Below are 24,524 nucleotides of genomic sequence, written 5' to 3'. Positions count from 1 at the left end.
TGGCATTGATATATATATAACCCACCTCTATAGCATGAGGATAATCAAGAGTCTTTCAGTCCTCCCTATCAAAATTCCAGCGGCATGTTTCACAGAAATAAAAAATAATAATAATCCCAAAATGTGTACAGAACCACAAAAGACCACAAACAGCCAGACCAATCCTGACAAAGAGGAACAAAGCTGGAAGCATCACATGACCTGATTTTTAACTGTATTACAAAGCTATCGTAATCAAAATAGTGTGGACTGGCATAAAAATAGACACATCGACCAAGGCAATAGAATAGAGTCCGGAAAAAACCCCCACATACGTAGTCAACTAATGTATTACCAGGGTGTCAAGAATACACAATAGATAGTAAGGAGGGCACGTATTGCACGGAGCACTGGGTGTTATACGCAAACAGTGAATCATGGAACTCTACATCAAAAACTAAGGATGTACTATATGGTGACTAACATAATAAAAAAATTTTTTTAAAAAAAGAATACACAGTAGAGAAAGGATAGTCTCTTCAATGAGTGATGTTGGGAAAATTGCATTTCTGCATGCAAAAGGATTTTCTTTGAGCCCTTATCTCATACCACTCACAAAAATTAACTCAAAATGGATTAAAGGCTTACATGTAAGACCTGAAACCATAAAACGCCTGGAAGAAAACAAAGGGTAAAAACCTCCTTGACGTGGGTCTTGGCAATAATTATTTGGATATAACATCAAAAGCACAGACAACAAAAGCAAAAATAAATAAGTGATTACATCAAACTAAAAAGCTTCCACACAGCAGAGGAAACCATCAACAAAATGCAAAGTATGGAAGAAAATATTTGCAAACCATGTATCTGATAAATATATAAGGAACTCTTACAACTCAATACTAAGAAAAGAACCCAGTTAAAAATGGGCAAAGGACAATAGACATTTTTCCAAAGAAGACATACAGATGGCCAAGTACATGAAAATGTGCTCAACATCACTCATCATCAGGGAAATGCAAATCAAAACCACGATGAGATATGACCTCACACCTGCTAGGATAGCTATCATCAAAATGGCAACAGATAGCAAACACTGGCAAGGATGTGGAGGAAAGGGATCTCTTGTGCACAGTTGATGGGAATGAAAACTGTTGCAGGCAGTGTGAAAAACAGTATGGAATTTCCTCAAAAAATTAAAAATAGAACAACATGGATGGACCTAGAGGGTGTTATACTAAGTGAAATAAGTCAGTCGGAGAAGAACAAATACCATATGATTTCACTGATATATGGAATCTAAAAAACAAATCAACAACAACAACAGCAACAAAAAAAACAGAAATAGACATAAATACAGAGTAAAAACTGGTGGTTACCCGGGGGGAGGCATGGGGGATGGGAAAAATAGGTGAAGGGGATTAAGAAGTAACAAACTTCCAATTATAAAATAAGTCACGGAGATTAAAAGTACAACATAGGGAAAAAGGTCAATAATATTGTAACAATAGATGGTGACCACGCTTGTGGTCAGCACTGTGTAATGTATAGAACTGTCAAATCACTATGTTGTGTACCTGAAACTAATATAACATCGTATATCAACTATACTTAAGTAATTAAAAAAAAATTTAAGTAGTACATGGGGACAAAAAATACATTTTAAAATTTAGGAAAAAATAGAACCATGTGATCCAGCAATCCCATTATTGGGTATATATCCAAGCGAAATGAAGTCAGTATCTCAAAGAGATATCTGCATTCCCATGTTCATCGCAGCACTGTTTACAATAGCCAAGATATGGAAGCAACCTGAGTGTCCCTCTATAGACAAATGGATAAAGCAAATATGGTATATATGTACAATGGAATATTATTCAGCCATAAAAAGAAGGAAATCCTGCCATTTGCAACTACATGGATGAGCCTAGAGAACATTACGCTAAATGAAATGAGCCAAATGGAGAAAGATACATACTGTACGATCGCACTTATATGTGGAATCCTAAAACCTTGAACTTCTTGAACCAGAGAGTAGAACCATGATTACCAGGGGCTTGGGGGGAAGGGGGGGAGGAAAAATGGGGAGGGGGTTGGTCAAAGGGTATAAACGTTCAGTTATAAGATGAATAAGTACTGGGGATCAAATGTACAGCATGGTGACTATAGCTAATAATACTCTATTTTATTCTTAAAATGTATTAAGAGAGTAAATCCTAAGTGTTCTCACCGCATCCACCCCCCCCCAAAAAAGTAACTGGGAAAGGTGACAGATGTACTAATTACTTTGACTGTGGTAATCACTTCAGAGTGCCTATCAAGCCATCATATTGCACACCTCGAATACATCTTTGATTGTGAATTATACCTGAATGAAAGCGGGGGGAGGAATCTTTCAGTCCAAGGAGAGGTTACCGCTGGGTACAGTTACAAAGGTTGTGCACAGGCCAGAGGACCCTAAGGGAACTCATATTTGTTTAGCCCCCACTCTGTTCATCCTCACCACACCCCTGTGGGGTCAGATTAAACGCCCCACGGCACAGATTGGAGGAAAGGAGGCTCAAGAAAAAGTCGATGGTCACCCAGAAGAAGCAGGATAGCTTCATACTCCAAAGGGCTTGCCTGTGACTCCACACCACACTGACTCTCCAAGGACTCTCAAGGAGGGACATCTCACCTTCACGAGATTCCCTGATGGGGGTTTTCTTGGACCTGGCATATAATATTTCCCGGTCAGGAGAACCAAGCCTTACAGCCTAGCTGTGGCCTGACAGAGGGAGAAATGAGTCTGTGTTCCCTCCTATGTTGAAAAAAAAAAGTTATCTTTACTACAAAATACATATTTCACACATTTTACCCTGTTAAAATATTTTTTAAGGGCGCCCAGCTGCCTCAGCCGGAAGAGCATGTGACTCTTGATCTCGGGGCGATGAGTTCGAGCCCCACATTGGGAGTAGAGATTATTTAAATAAATAAAACCTTTCAAAAACGTTTTTAAAGGATTCAGAAAAGATTTTGTAAAGCAAGCAAGGATAGTACTTAATACATTTCCATTTAACCTTAACTGCAGTCAGTTTACTCAAAACACTAACCTTTTTGGAGCCTTTGACGCAGACTATTTTCCTATTCCACACCCACACCCTATAGACACGTTCCCCTGTATTTTCAGGGAATTCTTAACTCCATTGTAGCATCTCCCACCACTGCGACGGGGAGACAACGAATTCGTGGGGGATTAACACTACCTGGGACTTTGTCCCCACAGATGCGCTGGCGCTCTCTCTCGCCCTCTCCCATTGTTGCAATAGCTCAAAATACGTAGCCCGTTAGTAAAGAAGCCCGTATAGGTACTCTGGTGTCGCTAACATTTTACTATCTTGATAGCTGAGCCTCAGTAGAATCGCTTTCCTTTCAACTCTTCTGTATTTTATTCGTTCCCAAAGCATTGTTCAGCAAAGTGGCCCACAGCTTGGCCAGACCCCCAAAGCATTCGATAGGTCCAGAAAGGGCAGGACCCGCCACCCTAGGGGCTGCCGTGTTCGCTGGCAGGGGCTCTCATCGCTGGAGACCACGGCGGGGAGGGGGGGGGACTCTCTTATTCTGCAGACGACTCAGGTTCGGCATCTCTCACAGCACCTGCCCGCCTCGCCTGTACTTCATCATTGCCGCTGGAAGAAGTCGCAGCCTCACTGCGCTTGCGCCCAGCCCACAGCATCAGCCTCCGCAACCCGTTTTCCCCAATCACACCTGCTCTGCCCGGTTACGTTTTTGAGGAGCAGGGAAAGCGCCCACACCTTGGGCCCATCAGAGGGAGGCTATCTGCAGCTTGCGTGCCAATAAACTGCAGGTTTACCCCCAAAGCCAGGATGAGGCGGCATCTGCAGTCCCTCGGCGGCAATGAGCCCAGCTCACAAGCTCCCCCAGATGTGAACCAACTGCCTTCTGCTAACAGGCTCGCATTCCCCTCCAAAGAAGCGGAAGATGGTGCCTGAAACACCTCCAATGAGTTCAAAGCCGGAATTAAAGATGTTCCATCAGCTTTAAGGAAACCTTCTCTCCTTGAATTACCTGACCCGGATCTTCAAGCATGCTGTCTTCCAGGGAAATCTGGGGGGATGCTTTGCCCCTGGATGCTCACTGAGGGCTTGAGGGGCGTCCCACGTTTCGGATTATATGTGGAGGCACCACTTAGCAATTTTGCTTTCCAGGTACCCACCCGCTACACATTTTTCAGAATGTTTCCAAAGCTCTCTTAGAAGATGTAGCCCAGGGCTGAGGAAGGAGGATCCAGGGCTAGCTATGGAAGATTCTGGATTCAAACCCAAACTTTCCTTGCCTGCTGGATGCCTTTGGACAGTGGCCCCCTCAGCCCTGTGCCTCAGTGTCCCCATCTGTAGAATGAGAAAGGATGATTGGCTAATCCTTCTCTTTAAGGCCTTAGGTACTAACATCAAAACCAGAGTGGGGGGGGCAGTGCTGCCCATGACCAACGCTACAGAACCCACAGCCCCCTGCCATGAGAAGGAGCCCCTTCCTGTGGACATGATGTCCAGGGGTCTTCAGCCAACAGTCCAGGAAGTGCACCCTGCCTCTTGCTGGGTGGGAACCTCCCTCACAGACACACTTCCTTCTGGTCCCACTGGGTTACTGCCGTGCTGGCCGGGGTGAGGAAGGCTGTCACAGGAGCCCCTGGGAGCAGCACAGAGGCAACAATGCATGCCATCCCTGCCTCCCCCGGGAGGATCCTGGGAGTGAGCACGCAGAAAAGCCTGTGAGGACAACAGGGTGAGGAATCATTGCCCTGAAAAGTCTCTCATGCCAACTCTTAGTTTACAACAGGGGGTTGGGGGGACAGGGAGGCCAAGGGCCTTGCTCAGGAGCACACGGTGGTGTCAAGAGAACTAGAATATAGTCCTTCTCTCCCCGTTTTTACTTATTTTATTGATTTTTTTTTAATGACAAAAGGATGCATGTTTGCTGCAGTGATTCCAACAACACAGAGGTGATGTGTGAAGACAATTATCATCTCCTCTCCCTCGCCCCTCAACCCACAGCCTAGGCATGGTGAGCCTGTGCTCCTCCCCAGCCCCCCACTCCCAGCGGAGAGGGCAAAGCTACCTGAATCTCCTCGGCTGCTCCCAAAAGGCCCAGGAGAGGAGCTGGCACTCTGGAGCTGATGGGGGGCTGCGTCCTGCTGTATTCAGATGGTTTCTTCTCTCAGTCCCGATGACCTGGAAGAGAAAGGGGCTGTCAACCTTTTTTCCCTAAGGTGGATACCAGTAGGGATTTCTGGAAGGGGTCTTCAAAAACAAGGCCGTTAGACACCACACAAAAGGCCATCCTTCCTGGCCATCTTCCCCCCACCCAGTTTCTGACTTCATCACCTCCAGCCTTGTGGTTGGTCTCCCAGCTTCCAGAATCATCCACTCAGTACCTTTCTACAGCACTACTGGAGTGAGCCTCCAAAAGCACCCCTTGCTGAAAACCTTCCAGTACCTCTGTGACCCCAGCATTTGCCAAGACATCCAGGCAGAAGGTCCAGACCCCCCAACCTTTTGTGATCTGCCCCCAGGAGACCTCTCCTGCCTCACCTCCAGTAAAGCCTCCCACGCACCATTTCTTTCCAGCCACTTGAAACTACTCACAATTCTTGGAATAGATTATGCATTTTTTAACTGAACTTTCTATTTGGGGATCCTTGTATATTCACATGCAGTTGTAAGAAATAACATAGAACCATCTCAGGTACCCTCTACCTGGTTTTTCCAATGGTGACATCTGGAAACGCCAGAGTATAGTATCACAACCAGGATACTGACATTGACACAGCAAAGATATAGAACATTTCCCAAAGCACAAGGATCTCTCATGTGGCCCTTTTATAGCCATACCCTTCCCTCCCGCCCTCACTCCAAACTTAACCCCCGCCACCACTCAGCTGCTTTCCAGTTTCTAATTCTGTCCTCTTGATAATTTATAGGAATGGGATCACACAGCATGGACCTGCTGGGTTGGCCTTGCTCACTTAGCATGGTTCTGAGAGCCACCCAAGCTGTGGGTAATCTGCTCCTTCTGTTGCCACGTACCGTTCCGTGGTACAGATGTACCATGGTTTGCTTGATCGTTCACCCACTGGAAAACATTTGTGTTGTCTCCCTTTTGTGGCTATTCCGAATAATGATGCTATAAATATTGGAGTACAGATTTTGTGTGAACCTAAGTCTTCATTTCTCTGGGAGGAATGCCCAGGAATGCAATGGCTGGGCTGCATTTTAGTTTTTCAAGAAACTACGAAGCTGTTTTCCAGAATGGCTGGGCCATTTTACGTTCCCACCAGCAGCAGATGAGCAATCCAGCTTCTCCACATCCTCACCAACCTTTGGTGTTGTCACTATTTTTAATTTTAGCCCTTATGATAGGTATGTAGTGAAATTTCAATGTGGTCTTCGTTTGCATTCCCCTAATGGCTAATGACATTGAATATCTTTCCTTGGGCCTGCCATCTGTGTAGCCTCTCTGGTGAGATGTCTTCATCCATGCCAGTCATGTTCAAATTGAATTGTTTTTTTTCACTCTCGAGTTTTGGGAATTTTTTATATAACTAGCATGAAATGGGAATAACTATTATTATCAAAACTAATGATTCTTAGCACTTAGTGAGTACTTAGTAAGGCATCATGCAAACTGCTTTACCTTCGCGATCTCATTTAATTCTTAAAATAACTGAATGAATGCTAAGTGCAGTAAGTCAGACAGAGAAAGACAAATACTATGTCGCTTTCTTATGGATTCTAAAAAAGCCAGACTCAGAGAAACAGAGTAGAATGATGGCTGCCAGGGGCAGGGGAGGTGAGGGAGATGGGGAGAGGCTGGTCAAAGGGTACAAACTTCTAGCCAGAAGAGGAATAAGTTCTGGGTATCTCAATAAAGCTAGGAAGGAGGGCGGAAAAAATGGCCCAATGAGATGAGTTCTGTTACCTCCATTGCCCATGTCAAGAGCCCGGGGCTCCATGGGGTTGGTGAGCTGCCCGTGGTTGCAAAGTCAAAGTAAGGTTAATGTAGGCTGGGAGTGGGACCTGCACCTCTCTGATTCCATCACCCTGTGTCCGGGTGACATGTTACAAGATGTTTCTCTTCAACATAACTTGGACCAATTCACAAACCACTGTGGGAGGGGTGCCTGGGTGGCTCAGTGCGTTGTCTGCCTTCGTCTCAGGTCATGATCTCAGGATCCTGGGATCAAGGCCTGTGTTAGGCTCCGCGCTCAGCAGAGAGTCTGCTTCTCCCTCTCCCTCTGCCCCTCCCCCCAGCTCGTTCACATGCGCACGCTCTCTCTCTCAAATAAAATCTTTAAAAATTAATTAATTAATTAAAAACAAACAAACCACTGTGGGACATTTGTTTTAAGTTAGGAGTCGAGATTTGTTTACATCCCCAAATTTACAAAGATCACAATCGAAATCAGATGAAGACTTCAGCGGAATTTAAGCACTGAAAGGGAGAAGATGAGAGAGGGAATCTCCACGTGTTGGGTGGTCCCAGCGGGCCAGGCACCGTGTGCACCGCCTCCCACAGAGCATGGCACCGTGGTACTCTCACGGCCCTGCGGGGTTGCTGCTGCTGACTTCACTCTGCAAAAGAGGGACGGAGCTCTCAAGAGGAAAAACAGCATGCCTGCGGTCAAAGGACAGAAACAGCGAAGCCAGCTCTGGAGCCTGGGACCTCTTGTCTCCAAAGCCCTAGCTCTTTCCAGCAGATGCTTACTTAACACCTCTGTCCCCTCACATAATTACCTCTTGTCAAAGTGGCCATAGTCCAAGAAATGAAGAAACTAGAGGACAAGCCTCATCTCGCTGATCCTTGTGGGTGTGAACCCATGGAGCGTGACACGCTGTGCCAGACCCTGGAAGTCCTGCTCGACCACCACCTCCCAGCTGTGCAAGCTTCTGTAAATGTCCTCACCTACAAAATGGGGGTGATAAGAAAGCTGTGGGCCCCCATAAGACAATGTACAAGGCAACCTGGCATGGTCCTGGGCACACAGTGAGTGTTGGTGTGCTAGTGCTGAGAGGTCCTCATGCTGAGCTCCCGTGTGCCCCGCCCCGTGCCACACTCTGAGATTAGAAGGTGTGACACATGGCCTTCAGGAAATGTGGCACCTGGTTGAGGAAACAGGCGATCAAACAATTAAATCCCAAAGTAAGGGTCTAAAAGTGTGGCAGGGGCACCCGAGTGGCTCAGTCGGATAAGCAGCCAACTCTCGGTTTCAGCTCAGGTCATGATCTCAGGGTCCTGGGATCGACCCCTGTGTTGGGCAGGGAGTCTGCTTGGGATTCTCTCTCCCTCTCTCTCTGCCCCTCCTCCCACACTCACTTTCTCTGTGTCTCTCTCAAATAAATAAAGAAATCTTCAAAAAAATAAAAATAAATAAAAGTGTGGCAGAAATAATTCTGCCAAAGGACTTCAGTAAAGGATGAGAGATGAACATATGCTTTGAGAGGCCTGAAAAGGTTTCATGCAGGTGGGATAGGTTCCTAGCTGCTGAGAGAGACAGAGACAGAGACGGAGAGAAATGGAGGTCTGGCTTTCCAGCAGGGGGGTCAGCATGAACAAAACCCCAAGGCAGGAAAAGAAGGCTGGTGGGCAGACGGCCCCTGACCCTGGACTGGAACAAATTGTCAAGAAGCACTTGAGTGTGAAATCCCAGGGCCCCTGACTGGGCTTGAGTCTTTCCTTGAAAATTTCACAACAATGCAACGGAGGCACTGGGCGGGGGACAAAGTTGTTTTCTTATCCAGCATGTGATCTTTGAAATGGCATTTACAGCTCCAAAGCAAAGTTCAGTTTCAACTTGCAAGTGACCCTCAGGAATGAGAGGTTTATTCATTGTAGGGGCCGAGGGCTGGCCACCCCCAAAATCTGCCACTATGGCATATTGATTCTTTTATTTAGTTTACAGATTTTGTTTATTTATTTGAGAGAGAGAGTATGAGCAGGGGGAGGGAGAGGGGCAGAGGGAGAAGCAGACTTCCTGCTGAAGCAGGGAGCCCAGTGCGGGGCTCGATCCCAGGACCCTGAGATCATGACAGCAGAAGGCAGACGTTTGACCGAATGAGCCACCCTGGCGCCGATGGCATATTGATTCTTTTAAATAAAAGTCACTCAAGAGAGGATTTGTGCAGGAAGGACACTCAGACCCTCCTCCACCCCCCTGGAAGCAGGAAACAAATCCCCCACATGAAAGGCAGAGATAGCAAGAGGTGAAGAGACACCCCCATCTCCAGAGATGAGAAATGGAGAGCCGAGAAGGCTGTAGAAACACCCCTGGTTCCTTTTACTAACGTACTACCCCAGCCCAAATGCTGTTGAGAATTCCTCACTAATTGAGCCTCTTTATTAAAGTTACGTGTTCTTTGACCTGTGACTTCCTCCCAGATGTATTGTCTCTTTGTCTAAAAAGTAAATAAACCGCCTGCCTTGGTCCTTTCTTTCGGTCTCAATTTCATTATTGGGCCTCCCTGTGCCTGTAATAAAACTCTGGCTTTTTCTCCTGTGAATCTGTCTCTTGTCCATTTTACTCTCAGTCCAGCTGGAAGACCTTGAGGGGAGAGGAGACTCCTCCTTCCCTTCACCATTCACTCAGCACCTGCTGTGTCCCCAGAGCCCCACTGGGGCTGGGGGTTCAGCAGCAGACAAGATGGACATCACTGGGCTCTCTGAGCTCCCTTTCCAGCAGGAGTCACGTGGGAAGCTGCTTCCCACACGGTTCCATCGGTTCTTTCACCGCCACGTGTGCAAAGGTGAACGTGCAAAGGGGCGATGACTGGCACTGGGGTTCAGGGCGATCCAATGGGGCTGGAAGCCTCTGGCAAGACCAAGGCAGAAGTGTCACAGGGAGCCAATCTCCACCCCACGCTGCTGAGTGCCGTTCTCCCTCGGGGCCCTCTCAGGACTCTGTATGAAGAGCCAGCCCATGCTTATGGCCCCAGAGGAGAGGAAGGTCGAGAAGCCAGGACCGGGGACAAGAACAAGAACCAGGACACCGGTAGCTGCCAAAGGAGGGCTGGCTGGGCCCAGACCCCTTGGGGGAATCAGGGTATCTAATTCCCATAGCAGCTGCTGGCATGTGGAAGAAACTCCAGCACACGTGAGTTGCATGCTTGCGGTAATCCTCATCGACCTCAGTTATAAACGAAGGAAGGAATGCCCAGAGGGTCTTAGAACAGGCTCTAAACCACACAGCTAGGGACAATTTCAGAATTCAAATCCGGGGCCGTCTGGCTGCCCAGCATTTGCCCTCTCCTGCCCCATGCTGCAATTCCCAGATCTCATGGGGAGAGCAAAGAAACAGGTCCTCACTCCAGCTGGGTCCTGGCCCCCTTTTGCTGACCTGAGCTGGGCTCTCTGCAAAAAGCATCTGGGAGCTCTCCCTTGAGGGGGCAGGGGCAGCGGGACAAGCAGCTTCCCAGGTTTGGTGGGAATGAGAGGAAGGAGTAAGAATCCTCTCCTGAAGCCCCAGGCTCACACAGCCAATGCGGGCCTGTCACCAACACACCTTCTTTTAAGACAGGAAAATGCTCTCAAATGACTCACGCAAGGAGGTGTCTTTCAAGAGTTCTGTATTGCATGGAGCACTGGGTGTTATACGCAAACAATGAATCATGGAACACTACATCAAAAACTAATGATGTACTGTATGGTGACTAACATAACATAATAAAAAAAAAAAAAGAGTTCTGTGACCTCCAGAGCTTGGGGTGCAGGATCACAGTGCAGACCGGGGTCCAGAGCACTCACTCCCTAGCACAGGCTCCACCAGCCCTGACCTGTGTCTCTGGGGCAGAGGGACCCTGAGGTCTCTGAGCCCAACGGAGAAGCCAGAAGGCAGCAGGCGGGGCTCTGAGTTCCAAACCTGCCAGTACCAGCCGTGGGACTTGAGCCATGCAGCGGGGATGCCCTTACACATTCATTCATTCAGCATTTCCTGACACACATACTTGCCCGGAGGGTTGCTATAAGGCTTGGAGGAAACCAACAGGGGATCGGAACGTGCGGTACCAACCACAGAGCACCTCACGCCTGGTGGGCAGGGCTGGCAGGACCATTTCCCGCTCTCTGGTGTGACCCCTGGGTGAGAACAGTCCTGAGCTAGCCACGTTGTGCCCTGACCCTAAGAAGCCATCCAGGGGCATGGGGCCACGGGCAAGTCACTGGCCCTCAGCTTCCTAGCCTGTAAAATGAAAGGGGTCCGTGGAGTCGAGTGCAGATCCCAGTCTCAGCAGCCCCCGCCAGCTGCCAGGGCAGGGGTGGCAAACATTTTCTATAAAGGGGGAGTAAATACTTTAGGCTTTACGGGCCTTAGGGTCTCTGTACCAAGGACTTAACTCTGTTGTTGGAGCTCAAAAGGAGCCGGGGCCTAAATGAACAGGTGTCGCTGTGCTCCAGAAAATGTCACTTCTAAGACCAGGCATATTTGTCCCCCAGCCCATCATTTGCTAACCCCTGCCTTAAAGGGACCCCAAAATACTGCTGGACTTCGGTGGTGATAAAGAGGATTTGAACACAAACGTCTCTGTGACTGGACACTTTTTTCGACCACCCCACCAAGTCTGTCCTGCCGTGGACGTGTGATTCTCTTAAAACCAGGGTAACCCCCATGAGGACACACAGCAAGCATCTTCCTCCTTCAGACCGAACTCATAGCTAGGTGATATTGGGAGAGTCCCCCCACCGTTTCCTGGCCTCAGCCTCCTATGTACTTTTCAAAGACCTCCTCTAGGACAGGGGCAGCAGCCAGTGGGGTGTCCTGGGGAACAGCCCCAGAACACTGGTACCAAGACCTGCCCCCCACAAAGGTAGACACTTGGACTCAGGGAAATGAAGCAACTTGCTTGATGTCACAGAGCCAGGAAGAAGTGTCGAGACTGGGACCGGAACCCATTCCTTTGGCACCAGAGGCCGGAGCGCCTGTCTCCACCCCACACATCTCTCCTGGGATAATTCCAATGGCCCTTCCGATCCACTTGTCTGAGTCCTGGGAGGGTGGAGGACCCCACAAGTGCGATGAGAAGGACGGCAAAGGGGAGCCGGGCAGCTCCTTCCATTACACAGCTATGTGCCAGGCTGTGATCTCAATTACGGGAGGTGAACAGATGAGGAATCGGGCCCAGAGAGGAACAGAGACTTGCCCAAGTTCACACAGCCAGGAAGTGGGAGCCAGGACATGAACCCAGGCCCGTCGGACCCCACGCAGAGGGCTCGGTTGACTTCTCTGGCCATGGTCTTCCCCTCCTTTTTTTGTGCTCAGAGAGGGGCAGGAGCCAGGGAAGACATAGTCTGCAGGTGGCACAGAGGTGAGATCCCAGGAAGAGGGTGCCCCACCCCCAGTGCCCTGTCTTGAGGAAACTCCCCAAGCCCACAGGTGTTCATGAGTCCAAGCTGGGAACGGTCGAGAGTGGGCCCCCTCGTTCAGGTGGGGAGAAGCCTCTGCAGCGGGGAACAGCAGCTGGTCCAGTGCCCAGGGAGGGTCCTCAGCTGCCAGGAATTGCCTGGAGGTCTTGAACTTCTGAACCTTCTCACCTCCACCTGAACCCAATGAAATAGCCTCTTTGCTGTTATGACTTTACAGCCTCGATCGTAAATTCTTCCTTGATCCCACTTTATGGCTGCAGGGTGAAAGCATGTGCCCAGGGCGTAGCTGTGGGGGAGAGCACCCCCCAGGCTTTATAAAGTGGTGCGGGCCCAGCTAGGAGGCATCCCAGGGCTGCTCCAGCAGGAACCGTCCACGGTCCCAGGGAGGACAGGCCCCCAGCCCAGGCTCGCCCCCAGCAAGGCCCAGAGGAGCCCTGACCTTGAAGCAGCGGCCCCAAATCCTGCCTGAGCATCTAGGCAGCTGCTGGCATCTTCCTGCCCGGTGTTCCCTGTGACCTCGAACGACACTGAGAAATGAGCCAGGTTGTAAGACGATCTTCCCTCTACAGAGGATGGGCCTGAGGCCCAGAGAGGGGGCATGTCCAAGCCCACACACACAGAGCCCAGCCAGGACGAGAACTCGGGTCCAGAGCTCTGACACCACCGTTCTTCTCACAAACTGGTGTCTATGGGGCAGCATATTTTAGCAGAATGGGGTTGGCCTCATGGCCCCCTCAGCCGTCCTGGGGCAGCAAGTATCACCACCCAATTTGCAGACACATTCTTGTATCACACAGGTGTTCATAAAACACCCCCACATCCTCTGATAATGAAAGGAAGCCTCACCACCCCTGCTCTCCACAGGAGGGCCAGGTATCAGCACCCCACTATCCCCCCAACCCTCACGCCTGTGCCCTAGGGAGCTTGGAAGGGGAGCCAGGCCTGTGCAGTCCCGCCCTTTTTTCTTTCCAGGCTCCTGAGAGCCACACTTTCATGGGCGGCATGAGCCCCCCTCTTGCTCTTCCCTGGGGAGCCCTGTCCATGGAGGGATGCGGGGAAGGAGTGAGCGTGAGGGGCAGGCTGTCAGACTCTGGCCTCTGGAATGAAGCCACATCCTCCAAGCTCAGCTCAATCAGTAGTAAAGATGCTATCCTGGCCCATCTGCCTTCCTCCTGCATCTCACTCCCAGGCACAAAGGTTGGGAGGTGGAGGACACTAGTGTGTTTGGGGGACAGTACGGCCCTCCCATTCCACAACAACTGTTCCTCCCTAGGCCTCTTTCTGTGTAATGTCTACCACTCCTTGGATACAAAGTCTTTGGAGGCCCTGACTTGTGACTGACCAGAAGGAAGCTGCCCAGGGGTCGGAGGAACAAGGCTCTAGGACTGGGGACCAGCGAGCAGCCAGAGATAGTCCACGTTCAAGACTACAGCCTCGGAGGTGGGCAGCAGTGAGGAACAGTCCCTGCTCTGGGTTCGGGAGCTCTGGCTCCAGCCTCCACTCCCAGCCCGACTTGCTGGCCCTCTTCATCCCATCACCTCAGCTTTCTGGACTCCAGTGTGAATAGGGTAAAGACAGGACACCGAACCAGAGGATTTTGTGAGATCAGTTCAGGGCTGAGATCTCGATTCTGTGCCTTTTCCTTTAGACCATGGTCCTCAACCCGGGCTGCACGTGAGAACCTCCTGGAAAAGCTCTCATAGAGCTTGATGCCCAGGTCATTCGACTGCTGAGCCATAATGATGCCCTGCTTCCAGCGAGGAAACTTGACTTTGAAGCCTGAGCAGCAGGACAGAAACTGGGCGGCTGCGGAGAGGTGACGCCAGGAGGCATCTGAGTATGAGGAACGAACTTAAAATAAGTCTCAGCATGATGAGTCCAGCTGGGTTTTGGAGTCAGATGGACCCCAGTCCCAAGTCCTGCTTCCCGGCTCACCAGGAAAGCTATTCACTCGCTTCTCTTGAACACTTCGTCTGTGAAATGGCCACAGTGACTCCTCCCGCAGACGATTACTGTGGGGATTACAGAAAAAGGCCCTGCAGGCCATACAATAAGCATTCAGAAATGTCAGCTTTTATGATCAGTGGTACACTGTGCACGCCCCTTTCCAGGGCAGGCGGGTAAGCGTGGCAGTTAAAAGTGTGGGCTGGGAGCAGGAGTGCCTGCATCCAAAGCCGGCTTACTTGCCTGCTAGCTGGGGGTCTTTGGGTGACTCCCTCTTTCCCCGACACTGAGGACACTGAGAGGTGGTGTCGTCCTGGTAGTGAGTACAAGTGCCTACCGCGGTATGAAGCAACGGGAGGCGTTCAGCTGCTTTCCTCCAACGGTGGAGGCCCAGGCACCCATTAAGTGGGTCCAGGCCGTGGAGAGACATCAGATGCTAAGTTCAGGAGTGGCTCTGCCCTGGGGACAGGCACTTGTTTCCTTGTCCTGCCTCCTGGGCAGAGTTGAGCAAAGGGATGTGAAATCACTTTATAGAGCTGGAATTACCTTCCTGGGACACAGACGAGGCCAGGGCAGAGGCCAGAGCTCCCAGGCCCACTAGGGAATTGCATCTGTGGCTTTGGTCCCAGCACAAGTGCACTGAGCAAAGGTCACAAGCTCTCCACATCAGAGTCAATGTCGAAACTTCCTCTTCCAGGTAGAGCTCCTCTTTGCCCCCGTCTCAGGGTCCAGGAGGAAAAAGAGGAGTGGCCTTGGAAACAGGCAGACCTGCCCTGCGTCCTGGCCCCGCTGCCTATCAGTGATACCCTACTCCTTTTGGGCCTCAGTTTCCCCATCTGTAAGATGAACACAGGTCCCTAGGGCAGGGGTTCATCTTAAGGATCAAGATGCTTTGCAAGGTGCCTGGGTGGCTCAGTCAGTTAAGTCCTGGGATCGAGCCCCGCATCGGGCTCTCTGCTTAGCGGGGAACCTGCTTCTCCCTCTTCCCTCTGCCTACCACTCCCCCTGCTAATGCTCTCTCTATCTCCCTCTCCCTCTGTCAAATAAATAAATAAAATCTTAAAAAAAAAAAGGGGATCAAGATGCTTTGCATGAACATGCAAAACCTTCCAGAAATCCTGAGACAAGGCCCTTCCCTTACCAGCTATGGGACTGGGGGGAAAGGACTTTGTCTCTCACAACCTCAATTTCTCTACCTATAAAATGGGTACATAATGATATGTACCTCACAGAGGTGTTGTTAACAAACAGTGAGATAATGTCAGTAAAAATTAGGACACTGCCTGGCCATAGTAAGTGCCAGTAGGTCATAATATTGTCACTGTGGCTGGTCCCATGGCACCTGTTTCTCTCTGCCCCTTCTCTGCAGGGCAAGGATGGCCATCTCCTCTCTGCAGTCCAAGACAATCTTTGGAGCAGAGGATCCAAGGCCTTTGAGGGGGCTCAGCCCCCTGAATCCCCTGAGGCGGTGCCCCCAGACCCTGGGAACGAAGCCATTGTAAGACAAGGAACTCGTGGCCTAGATTGGCTCATTGTTCAGCCTGGCTGAGGGGAGTCCCTCCACCTGGACTTCTTTTCATCTGTCCTCACAAATCAATAACTGCTTACCTTAGAGGAGTTTTAATTAGTTAATGCCTGCTGAGTGCTCTGCTGATAAACTAGCCTGCTATCATGCTAAGTATCTGCCTTATGGTTGCTATTTTTATTATTATTGCTGTTGTTATGAGATCTTCATTCCCTGAGCCACATAGCTGGCTTTCTAAAAAAGACCTTGGCTTGAGCCTCCTTCCCCAAAATCTGGGGAGAGGGACCCTTCTGGACAGCTCACCTCGCCACTCCCTCCTCCACCGCTCTGTACCCGCCACCCAGCGGAAAGAGGCTTCCTTCCGAACCAGGAAACCTTCAGCCCACATGGTCTTTGCTCTCCCAAACCACAGAGTCATCTGGGCTCTCTGACCCTGTCAGTGACGTTCAGCCCCCCTCCATCAGCCACCTAAGGAGAACAGTAGGAGAGAACATTTATTAAGCGTCAACTGTGTACCGGCCGTGGTGCAGTGTGCTTACTGCCAGTACCTCCTCTGGTATTCAGGGCAGAGACCAGCACAGGCTCTGTGTTCCCAGTGGAGTTGACTGAGCCTCCGGGAGGTTAGGGTACTTGCTCAAGGTCACAGCGTCAGCAGGGAGGGACATGTGGAGCTGAACACTGGTGTGTCTTTCTGGCTCACACGCTCCTAAGCCCCCAAGGCAACTTTTCTGGCCTTGGCCAACCAACTTTCCTTACTCTATTAACAGCCTTGTCAGAGGCCCTGGGACCTCAGCCTGCCTGCTTCTCTTGAACACTTTCAAACCACCCCCACCTACTCCCCACTGTGGGTTCTGGCTGGCCGGTGGGGCAGGACAGGGGCACAGGGCATGGCCTCTCCCTGTCAAAGGCACACTCCAGAGACCCTTGTGATCACTACTCCAGGGAAGAAGGACACCAATAACAAAAATAACTCCTTCTTGGAGGAAGAAGCAATATCTGGGCTGCGTGGCAAAGGGGGTCAGAGCCTGGGCAGAAGGAGTAGGGAAGGCCTGGGTTCAAGCAATGCACGTGCCTCCCACCAGCTATGCGACCCTGGGCACTTGTAGAACAAAGTCCTTGACTATGAAATGGCCATCCTGGTGGCATCTGCCCCGCAGGGATGTCAGGAGGGTTAAGTGAGAAAAGCTATGTGAAGGGCGTAACATGCTAACCAGTGCAAAGTGGTCCTTTTCACTGTTCGTAGTAATTATTACTAACATATAACAAGCGTCACCCTGGGTCAGGTGCTGTTCTGGGTAACTGTCCCGTTTTATTTCATTTACTTACCCCCCCCAAGAACACTCTGGAGATTCTATTTTACATTTGGGGAGCCTCCTGTTGTCGCCATGTCACAGACAGGGAAAACAGGCTGGGAGAACTGACTTGCCCAAGGTCATGCATTCTTTTTTTTTTTTAAGATTTTATTTATTTATTATTCGAGAGAAAGAGACAGAGCAAGAGAGCACGACCGGGGGTAAAGGCAGAGGCAGAGGGAGAAGCAGACTCCCCATTGAGCAGGGAGCATGACGTGGGGCTCAATCCCAGGACCCTGGGATCATGACATGAGCCGAAGGCATATGCTTCACCAACTGAGCCACCCAGGTGCCCCCAAGGTCACACATTCTTAACTGAACTTTCTATTTTGAGAAATTTGCTTCACATGCAGCTCTAAGAAATAACAGAGATCCTGTATACCCTTTGTCCTGTTCCCTCAATGGTAACTTCTTGCAAAATAATATCACAACCAAGCACCTAGAACTTTCCACCACCACAAGGATCCCTCATGTTGCCCTTTTGTACCATACCCACTTCCCTCAATCCATAACCCCACCTTAACACTGTTTAGAGAACTTTCTTTATCCCTCCTTTAGGGTGGGTCTGTTGGTGACAAATTCTCTCCATTTTCATTCACCTGAGATGTCTTGAGAATGTCTTCATTTCTGAATGATATCGTCACTGGGTCCCAGAACCCAAGTTGATGCTCTCCCCACCGTACTGTTTCCAAAGCCCCAGCCAGTCTACCTTCTTCTCTCCACCTTCCTGGATCTTGTTATGTTTGTTTTCTCTCTAATGTCCAGAGTCTTCTGTTGTGCTTAGCAGGAGGAATAGGGAAAAGTATGTCTGTGCAATCTTCCCAGAAGCAGGCATCGTACACACACACACGTGTTAATACATGATAGAATCTGGTTCAAACCCGGGCAGTGGAGGCTCAGACGTGATCACTAGGCTGGCTACTCCAGCCACCTGAGTTTATTCAGCTGTGCTCCTCGGGGACTGCCCTCCTTCTCTCTGTCCCCATCACCCCATCTAGCCACGGGCCAGAACTTTCTTCTCGAGCACAAGTTTGAGGTCCTGTTGGCCGAGCACAGACATCTTTGTAGAATGTGGACAGAGGCCCGTCAGAGGTCTCGTGCTCACGTATCACTGGCATGTGAGCTGAGCCATTTAATTATGCATGAGGCCCACTTACTAAAGCCCAGATACTTGTTCTTTCCGTTCATTCATCCATTATTTAGTGAATGCAAGTTACTGGGGATACAAAATCATAGCTGCCTTTTAAATTGTGCTCTAACTTTGTACCAGGCACTTTGCAAAGCACTTTCCGCATCGGCCACCACTTGGGCACATTTCCAATCTTCTCTGCCTCATCTCTTACTCCAGTCACTACTGTGGGAAGCAGGGCCTTGCAGCCTTGACCAGTTTTATGAGCGTACCACTGACGATGCCTTTCCCACTTCCTGTCCCCAGGTGCCTGGGGGACACCCACTTGGCATGGGCCACCAAGCATACTGAACGTGCAGGGCAGCTGACACCCTATTGTATGATTCTTGGCCAATAGGAAACAGGACTGGTGGCTAGATACTTCCCTCTTTACTTCGTTGAGCAGACAGCTCTGAACCTAACCCAGAAGGCTCTAGAAGGTACTCTGGGACCAATATTCTAGTCCTCCTTAAGGTGGCCAAACTCTTATCTAAAGGATAACAGGTCCTTATGTTGGCTTTCTTTCTTTCCTGTGTTTATTCCCCCAAATTCTCACTCCTCCTTCCTGGATCACATTCCCAAATAAGTTACCCACACATAAATCTTTGCAGGAACACAGGCAAAGACATGGGGGGCTGCAAGTGGCCCTAGAAGGCAAGCCTCAGGATGACATTTCGGAACTGTAGAGAACCCCTAGAATTCGGCATGATGGTTCCTCAGACCTCACCTGTGGTGGACCAGGACAAGACACAGAGGGACAGCGAGACTCTGAGCTATTTGGCGGCTGTGGCCCTTGACCAGCCTAGGGGAGATAAAAATTAGAAAGACTATGGAGTCAGGCAGCTTTTCTTAGTGGCTTGAGAAACCTTGAAAGCCAGTGACAAGCCCAGATCAGCCAAATATCAACTCAGGGCAGAGGTGTCCTGCCTCTGTGGCAGCATCATGGCTCCCCTCCTCTCCTGCCGGGCAGAGTGTGCTGAACACTGGGCCTGGGAGCTCATGGGAGGATGGAAGGAAGCCGAATGCAGAGCAACGAGCGCCCTATGATAATCAGGGGACTGAATGGAGCCCCGAGACCCGAACGCAGACCGATGGGAGGACGAGCCTGAGAGCAACACTCGGTGGGGATGCCCCTTGAAGTTGGAACAGGGACGCTCTCATGGAGGCGGGGATGCTGGAGCGGCTCTGGCGCGGCCTCGAGAACGGGGCCAGAAGACTTGGGGGGCAGGAAGGCTAACTGGGTTTATCCTGCAAGATGGGCAGACCCGCCCTTTACTGAGGCAACAAGGAACACACGGGGGGAGTCAGGCAAGGCCAAAGTAGAGTGAACCAGCATCTCTGAGAAGCACAGAGGCAGCTGTCCTCTGCAGGTGACCGTTCCAAAATGTCATCCTAAGGATCGCTTTCTGGGGCCACTTGTCATCCCCAGTGTCTTTGCCTGGGTTCCCCCAAGAGTTTATGTGCGGGTAGTTCATTTAGGAATATGATCCAGGAAGGAGTGAGGACCAAGAGATTCAGGTGGAAACACTACCTACCCCAGGATCTCTGATGCCCACGGATGCAGGACAGCGCCTGCCCTGCCCCTCCTACAGGTGATGAGACCAGACTCCGAGGGCGGGCTGACAGCATTCTGACCTTTCTCTCGTCGGTGTCTCAGGGTCTTCAGGGACAAGGCCAGGGAAGCTTGCAGCAGCCTTCGTCCTCCCCGACCTGGGTGACCCCGTCGTGGTTTCATGTTCCACTGCTCACTGACAGACTCGTCACCTGTCATGAGGGCAGAATCCATCACTATTATCAATAGAGGTAATGGATAATTAAACAACAAATGTGCTAATCTCATTAAGCCATTTATTTAATTAATTAATTTTAATTCACATAATTAGTTAATATGATAATGCTTTCCTTCATCTGAAGACAGCCCGCAGGCTCTCCAAGCTCCGTGTATTATTATTAATGGGTTTTCACACACTGGGAAGGAAGAAGTTTGGGGAGCTGCTCAAAGTCACAGAGTGGCCCGATGGGGATCACTGAGCCTGTGGGGAGGCCCACTGCCCTTTATCTGCTGATGCCAGGGCCCCCGCCATCCCCCCGTGCTCTCTCACGGCCCTCCGGCCTCCACACTTGCCCTTCTGGCTGTCTGGAGAGCCCTCCTTTTCTCCCTGAGCAGCGACATCACCCGTCCTTCGGGACTCAGCTCGGGGGGAGGGAGGTCACCTCCAGCAGGTGACCAATGTTGTCCTGGCTGGGTTAGGTGGCTCTCTGAAGGTGCCCTGCATAGTGGACGTCACGCTGGTGGAGTGTCCCCCAGATTAGAATGCAAATCTTTTGAGAAAAAGGGCTGGGTTTAGGACAACATCGACATACACAGCAATGACCATCCTTCACTGAGCATCTTCTCTGCGCCGAGCATTTTCCCGGGCACGCTGCCAAGAGCCACCTTTGATCCTCACCCAACATTGAGCAGTGGGAACAGTTTCCTTTTTTTTTTTTTTTAAATATATATATATATATGGAAACAGCAACTTCAGGCAGTCAGGACATTTGCCCAGAGCCACGCACCACACCTGGGACACAAACTCACGTTCAGGTGGCTCCTAAGCCTTCTCCCTGAACCACGACAATGGACTGTCTTATTTGTCCTTGAAGTCTCTACCGTAGCACGGGACCCACTTACCAAGGGCTTGTAGAATGAATGAAAGCCCCGGATGCCCCTTAACAGATGCGGATCCCACAGGAGAGACACAAGAAGACCCCAGGCCAAAGGGGGAGTGACGATACGTTTGGAGGAATTTTGTTATTCTATTGATCGTTTGCAGTAACATTTAAGGACATTAAACATTTTAGTCCTGTTGGTAGGATTACATTTTATTCTGAGGCTTAAAACCGCAAACAAAAATAATAATTCCATTAGTTGAAAATGGTAATAATCCTGGTGAGTATGAATTTTATTGCTATGGTAACCGTAAAGCCCAGAGATAATAAATAAAAAGTTCCCGCATGTTGTGGGAAGTACATTTGGTTGCCAACACTCCATCAGGCATCATAATTCCATTAGTGGTTAAAAATTGTAATAATACCCCTGACAATAATTTTTATTGCTATACCTGTAAAACACAAAGATAAGAAATAATTTTGTCAACTGGAAAGTGGTGATAATAACTCAACGGTGTTAGTGAGAAGTCTGTGCTTTGGTTTCAGTGTGACTAGCATCTTGATTTGGGGGCGGTAACACCTGAAACAGTGACTCAAAAGCTGTTTTAAATGGAAGCCATTTCTTTCTACCATTTCTCTTGTCTTCCTGGCAAAGAAAGAAGGTGCTCTTGAGGGTAGCTCTGCATTTTTGCCATCCATCCCAGGGCTCAGCCTTCCAATCTGGTAAATGGGACCATGTGGATTCTGTTTCAGTTTAGACTAATGTTTCAGGATACAGCCATTTGGGACAGAATGGTGACCCTGGCCACAGGGAGCCTCTGATTTGGGTGAAGATGGATATTAACACCATGCACACACTTGGGCTTGCCCATTGTTGGGAGGCAGCGGGAGTGAAGGGTAGGGATGTCACCCCGAGGAGCTGGTCTTTAAGACACTCACCCAGGAGCTACCTCAGCCTGCCCCCCAGAGGGAGGTACCTCTCAAGAAGCATCTGGAAGCTGCTTTCAGCCTCACGTGTGTGCCCCGGTCTGGCTTCCCTGCCTCTGGAGAACACTGGCTCTTTTTCTCTCCCAGGAAACTTATCTACCCCGGAACTGGCCTGGGATGGGGATTCCGGGAAATGGCAGCTCCCAGCCTCTGCTCAGCTGTGAAAGGAGAGACGGTGATGCTGAGCTGGCCACACACAACTAGCAAAATTAGTAAGTTACTCTTTGATGAGAGCCGCAAAGGGCAAGCACAAGGCTCAGAGAAATGTGTTAGGGGGACCTGAGGGACTTTAGAGATTCCAGGAAGGCTTCCCGGAGGAAGTGACACTTCACTTGAGAAGCAGAGGATTTGAGAAAGATCCATGAGAGCAAAACGCAGGAGAGAAAGCAAGCAACTAAAGCCAGAGCCGGGACTAAATCAAGGCAAGTCAGGTGCCTGGAGCGTGAACCTCTAGGAGGCATTCACCCCTCCCAGCGCCTGGCCCCCACCCGGCCCTCCTGAGCTGCGAGGAGCCTGGCCGGCTAGAGCCTGAGCTGAAGGATCTTAGGGTCCTCTAGCACTGGGATGGCTGGGTGTTAAAAAACATTTAGTGCCTCCTAATTCCTCTCTTCCAGAAGATTCTGGGCCCTTAAAGTACGAGTGTGGAGGCCATGACAAGAACAGAAAGTGCATCTGTTGCAGTGAGCATAATATCATGTACAAACTTGTCAAATCACTCTGTGGTACACCCAAAACTAATGGAACGTTGTGTGTCCACTATACTCAAGTAAAAAATTAAAAATATTAATTAATTAAAAATGAAATTTTTTAAAAAGAACAGAAAATGCAGCTCAGGACAGGTGTCCCTGGGGAGCTGAGAGATGGGGGGGGGGGGTGGCGGTGATAGGGCCACCTGCTGGTTCTAAAGCGTCAGCCCACCATGCTCTGAGCATAGCAATTCACCCAGAAGCCTTGCATTTTGATTTGATCTCCTAAATCCACTTTCCCCCACTGGGGATTATTTATTCATTAATTACTTTATTCATCAAACATTCATTTAATGCCTCCCATATGCCAATCACTGTTATTTCCATATCGTCCTCAATCCTCAGGCAACGGGAAGGTAGACACGACCATTCCCACTTTATAGATGTGAAGGCTGAGGCTTAAAGAAGTTAAAGTAAATGCCAAGGTTTGCATGGCTAGCAAGTGGCAGAGTTTTGATTTCAGCCACATCTCTTGCCCCCCAGTCTGGTGTCCTTTGCCTCACACTAAGGGAACCAGGTAAGGTGAACACATCAAGGCTGAGAATCAGAGATCACTAGTTCCAAAGCAGGCACACCTTCACGAACCGGGAAGACCAGACCAGGGGACCCACAGGCTCACAGGAGCTGAAAGGGCAGTCTGCTGTTTTAAGATCATGACAGAGGAATTAGTGTGCTCATGTGCAAAATTCAGGCAATAATCCCTCCCTTGCAGGTTTGTTGTTTAGAGCCACAATGTACATCTGTGCAGGTTGTGCACTGCATTACTCTAGAGGGCACTATCCCCGGTATCATCATGGATTTGTATATTTATTATCTTCAGTTTGTATATTTATTAGTTTTCCAGTGGGTGGCAGGAAAGTGGATAAAAGAATAGATACCATTTCCTAAATCCCACAAAAGTGCCCTGTGGGCCATCAGGATTTCTAGTGTGAGCCTTCCAGGAGACCACGTGTATCTGGTCACTGGCACGGTGAAAGCCGTTGATAACCACTAGCTTCCCAGCCCTTCTGCCATGAGGACCCGCACTCCTGCTGGACCTGCCTCACAGTGCCATTTTGAAGATGAACTAGAATAATGGGTATGAAAGTGTTTTCACAGGCACCCTGGGCCACTGTCAAGTGCAGCGAATGATTTTATGGTCAAGGACTTTAAGGGAGGCCCTGGCACCAAGGCTAGGCCTGGATCTACCCAGGGAATACATTCTGTGCCTCCTGTGCCAGCTGGGCCGAGGCAGGCTCGGGCGGCAGGGCCCCTGTGCTGAGCAGAGGGGTCTGCCGCTCGCAGAGGGGACAGGGAACCATGGCCCAGCAGTGGCGACCCTCGGACCCTCCCGTCAAAGCAATCCGCAGTGCTTCCATGGCGACTGTCCAAGGAGCGGGGGAGAGAAGGACACACACCGTGGTCACAGCTCAGGAGGCAGGGAGAAGAGATGGACAATCAGGGGACCCAGGAAGTGGGAAGACCCCAGACGAGAACTGGGGAAGAAGAGGGAGCGGAAGAGAATGAGAGAGAGGCCGAGGAACATTGGAGACAAGAGATCAGGAGAAAGACCCAAGAATGATGTGAGTGCATGTGTATGTGTCTGTCTGTTTGAAAGACAGACACACACACGGAGGAGGGAAGGAGGGGACGGGAGAGGACAGGAGGGGACAGGAGGGGGCAGGAGAATGAAACGCAGGCGGGACAGGACCGCAGGGGTGTAGAGGGACCGTTTGCAGGTCTCAGCTCCGCTGTTTGGCTGTGCCATCATGGGCAGGTCC

General features: G+C 50.1%; 1 long non-coding RNA gene across 1 annotated transcript in view; it reads right to left on the bottom strand.

Annotated features, from left to right (window-relative positions):
• The window catches only part of LOC123780683 (uncharacterized), a 192,361-nt gene that overhangs the window by 71,525 nt on the left and 96,312 nt on the right, over positions 1-24,524 (bottom strand). The window contains exons 2-3 of the long non-coding RNA XR_006776484.2: positions 20,015-20,143; positions 5,098-5,210 (exon numbers count right to left, since the gene is read on the bottom strand). This is a non-coding gene — a long non-coding RNA (uncharacterized LOC123780683). The remainder of the gene's footprint in view (positions 1-5,097; positions 5,211-20,014; positions 20,144-24,524) is intronic.

The sequence above is a fragment of the Ursus americanus genome, chromosome 17 (assembly GCF_024610735.1).
Source record: "Ursus americanus isolate L20-20 chromosome 17, mUrsAme1.1.p, whole genome shotgun sequence".
Lineage (NCBI taxonomy): Eukaryota > Metazoa > Chordata > Mammalia > Carnivora > Ursidae > Ursus > Ursus americanus.
The sequence above is the reverse complement of the archived record's forward strand: the minus strand, read 5'-3'. Positions and strand labels throughout refer to the sequence as shown.